Source organism: Chlorocebus sabaeus, chromosome 13 (genome assembly GCF_047675955.1).
Source record: "Chlorocebus sabaeus isolate Y175 chromosome 13, mChlSab1.0.hap1, whole genome shotgun sequence".
Classification (NCBI taxonomy): Eukaryota; Metazoa; Chordata; class Mammalia; order Primates; family Cercopithecidae; genus Chlorocebus; species Chlorocebus sabaeus.
In genome coordinates this window covers 35,116,855-35,121,198 of record NC_132916.1, presented here as the reverse complement: position 1 = coordinate 35,121,198, position 4,344 = coordinate 35,116,855, and the positions used below count along the sequence as shown (strand labels likewise).

Below are 4,344 nucleotides of genomic sequence, written 5' to 3'. Positions count from 1 at the left end.
TTCACATGAGAGAATTAGACTTTCTAGATATATTTGGAAATGGAGGTAAGGGATAGGGAGATAAGGATATTATTTCATTCCAAAAAGATTTATTATTTTTTTGTGACAGGGTCTTGCTCTGTCGCCTAGGCTGGAGTACAGTGGCATGATCACAGCTCACTGCAGCCTCAAACGATCCTCCCTCCTCAGCCTCCCAAGTAGCTGGGAAAACAGGTGCACCCCACCATGTCTGGCTATTTTTAAAATTTTTTGCAGAGATGGGATCTGACTATGTTGCCCAGGCTGGCCTCCAACTCCTGGACTCAAGCAATCCACCCACCTCAGCCTTCCAAACTGCTGGAATTACAGGCGTGAGCCATTGCTCCCAGCCCCGCAAAAGATTTATTGAACATTTACTAGGTGCCAGGAACTGTGTTAGGTACTGTATTCGGTTAAGAAACAGTGAACCAGATGGACAGAGTCCCTGCATTTATGGAGCAAGATTGTGTTATTAGTGGAAAACAGGCTCTATATGCATAGAAAACACAACAAACTGGAAACACTGGTTGTTTAGGAGAACTAGATGGAAGCCGAAACATAGAAGAGAAACCGGTTGAATTTTACAGTTCTATTAGAATTTGTCTAAAGGTTTTCCCCTCCTAGACAGGGAGGGAACAAAGGAAATATTGAATTTTAACACATGAATGTGTTAACTATTTTTAAAATAGGGTTTTTTTATATAATAAGATCTCATGGTATAAAAAAATGTATAGTTTTTTGTTTACTTTTTTGAGACAGTATCACTCTGTCACCCAGGCTGGAGTGCAATGGCGTGATCTTGGCTCGCTGCAACCTCTGCCTCCCGGGTTCAAGAGATTCTCATGCCTCAGCCTCCTGAGTAGCTGGGATTACAGGCCTGCACCACCACGCCCAGCTAATTTTTGTATTTTTAGTACAGATGGGGTTTCATCATATTGGCCAGGCTGGTCTTGAACTCCTGGGCTCAGGTGATCTGCCCCCACCAGCCTCCCAAAGTGCTAGGATCACAAGCGTGAGCTACTGCACCTGGCCTATAGTTTTTTGTTTTTTAAAAAAACTGAGATACTGCCAGGCAAGGTGGCTCAGCACTTTGGGAGGCCAAGGCAGGTGGATCACGAGGTCAGGAGTTTGAGACCAGCCTGACCAACATGGAGAAACCCCATCTTTACTAAAAATACAAAAATTAGCCGGGGCGTGGTGGCTCATGCGTATAATCCCAGCTACTCTGGAGGCTGAGGCAGGAGAATCACTGGAACCCAGGAGGCAGAGGTTACCGTGAGCTGATACTGCACTATTGCACTCCATCTGGGCAACAAGAGTGAAACTCCATCTCAAAAAAAAAGAAACAACTGAGATACTAAGACTACATGCTGTGTACTAACACACACACACACACACGCCTGTATACGCGTAGACCTTCTGACAATTCGTACAAGAAACTGGCAAAACTGGACACCTTGAGGAAGGGAATTGGGTGGGAATAGAGGTGGGAGAGAGACTTTACCCTTTTGTACCATTTGTGTTTTTATGAACTCAATTATTGAATATACTTTGTACAAGTATTAATAAAAGCAAATAAGTTTTAAAAATAGCTATCAAAAACCTAGGCATTAATAGAGGTTTTATGGAGAAAGAATCCCACAAGTTTGAAATATTTTACATACCAGCGTGCTTTTCTTTAAGTTATAACTCTTACTAAAATTAACATTCAAAGGAAAATTATATGTATGTGCATGTGTGGTAGAAGGAAACCAATTAAAACTTTGGTGTTTGTGAAAATAAGAGAAAGTATTTTGGCATTTGGCTAATGTGGGAAAAACTCCTCGGCTATCAGAATTCTCTAAATAAGTTTTCAAAAAACGCCTAAGGCAGTTTCACTTCTTACAATAGACACTCTGTTGAAACAGGTTCAGGTGGTGGCCAACCTCCACCCATAGGCTGCAGGGTTTTTGTGCTTTCTTGTAGAACTAACTAATCCTGACATGACAGTTTGTACTGTGTTTTAGATCGGAATTGATCCCCTGGTTCCAAACAAAAGTTGGATGATGAAACCTATTATTGTTTCACGGAATGAGGGCCAATTGGGTTGAACCATGATTCAAAAATTTAGTTTTATTTCTAGAGATATTTTAACTTCCAGGATTTTTTTTTTTTGAGAGAGTCTCACTCTGTTGCCTTGGCTGGAATGCAGTGGCGCGATCTTGGCTCACTGCAACCTCTGTCACCCGGATCCAAGCAATTCTCCTGCCTCAGCCTCCCAAGGAGCTGGGATTACAGGTGCCTGCCATCGTGCCAGGCTAATTTTTATTTTCTGTTTTTTCGATAATGTCAAGTTTAATCTGCCAAATACACAAGTTGAATTTGTGGAGCATGTTTTGCCTGGGTGCTGCATGGTAAACAGAGGTTTCTTTCATTTTTTTTTTTTTTTTTTTTTTTTTTTGAGACGGAGTCTTGCTCTGTTGCCCAAGCTGGAGAACAGAGGTTTCTTGAAGTGATCAATGGGTAGGGTTAAAAATAGGCACTGGCCCTGGCTAGGTGGGTAGGAACCGGGCGGGGAAGGGCAGAGAGGCGAGGCCTTGGTCAGACAGGACTGACCAGGGGCAAGCCATGACCCTCGAGGACCCAGGGGCACAGGCTCCCAGATGACAGCCCCTCTCTGAATGAGCACCCAGGCAACATAGTCCAGAGCTGGGTGTAGCAAACCCGTGAGCAGCTGTCTCCTGGCACAACCACGCCCTTATGTGCTATCTACCAGACAAATGAAAGCTCTTCTTACCTGATCTCCCAGACATCCCCCAGCTGGGGCTCTGAATTCTAAAACAGCAAAAACATTCAAATGGTTCCATATGAAATGCTGTCCTGCATCTTTCTGTCTCAAAGAGAGCAGCTACCCCTCCCCCATCCCCCCCACATCCCCCAAACAATTTCTATGCCAAGATGAAGAGGAGGCCCCAGGCTGTGGGGGCTTCTGGCCGTGAGGGGCTGTTGCAGTGGTACCAGGGACAGGGTGGGCAAGACGCAGCAGAGGTCCCGGCAGCACGGCCCAGGTCCCTGGCATTTCCTCCTGTGGGTCACAGTTGCTTATTCAGGGAGAGCGACTGCATTGGTTTTCCTGACAATGTGGCATTGTCTTTTGCTTTCCTTTCCTCTTCCTTCTTCCGGGCATCGTCCTCCTGCTGTTTCCGGATGATGGCCAGCCGGGCCAGGTCGGCCTTGGTTGCTCTGTCTTCCCGGCCAAGTGCATTTTCATGTAACGCTCTTTTGCCTTCTGCTTCTCAATCTCCTGTCGTTCTCTCCTTGAAAGCTCCTTTGGCCCATCCAGATCCAGTTGTGTGAACTTTTTGGTTGTCTGTGCCACCCGGTTGGGGTTCTTATTGTCAATGAGCCCTTCCACACCTTTGCGCCTTTGCTGGTAGTCATCTTCATCCTCACTGTCATCTGAGTCTAGAGATTTCTTCTCCTTTTGGGGTCACCTGCAGCTCCATCTCCACCTTCTTTTTGCTCCTCTTCTTCCCTGGCCTTCTGCTTCTCAGCCTGCAGCTGCACATCGATCTCCTCAGGGCTCATACACTGCCTTGCCCGGCCTTTGTGGTCTCCCTTTCTCCCTCCTTTAGGTATTGTAGCTCCGGCGGTGGCAGCTGGGCCTGAAACTGACACCAGAACCAGAATTTTTGTATTTTTAGTAGAGACAGGGTTTCACCATCTTGGTCAGACTGGTCTTCAACTACTGACCTTGTGATCCACTCACCTTGGCCTTCCAAAGTGTTGGGATTACAGGCGTGAGCCACTGCACCTGGCCAGGATTTTTAAAATTTTTTTCAGACAGGGTCTTGCTCTGTTACCGTCACTGCAGCCTTGAACTCCTGGGCTAAATGGATCCTCCCCACTCAACCTCCCAAGTAGCTGGAACTACAAACATGTGCCACCACTAACCTGGCTAATTTTTAATTGTTTTTGTAGAGATGGGGTCTGCCTATGTTGCCCAGACTGATCTCAAACTCCTGAGCTCAAGCTATCCTCTGACCTCAGCCTCCCAAAGTGCTGGGATTGTGAATCACTGCATGCAGCCACTTTTGGAATATATATATATATATATATATATGCATATATATATATATATATGCATATATATATATATATATTCCAAATATATGCATATATATATATATGCATACCAAGACCAGCTCGATCATGGAGACCCTAACCCAGTGGCATTAGAGGAATTAAAGACACACACACAGAAATATAGAGTGTGGAGTGAGATCAGGGAGCTGACAGCCTTCAGAGCTGAGAGCCCCGAACAGAGTTTGACCCACATATTTATTG

The 4,344-nt window shown here is 45.3% G+C and overlaps 1 pseudogene; it reads right to left on the bottom strand.

Annotated features, from left to right (window-relative positions):
- Positions 1 to 3,037: 3,037 nt before the first annotated feature.
- Positions 3,038 to 3,702, bottom strand: LOC103240568 (28 kDa heat- and acid-stable phosphoprotein pseudogene; annotated as a pseudogene).
- Between the last annotated feature and the right edge of the window lie 642 nt (positions 3,703 to 4,344).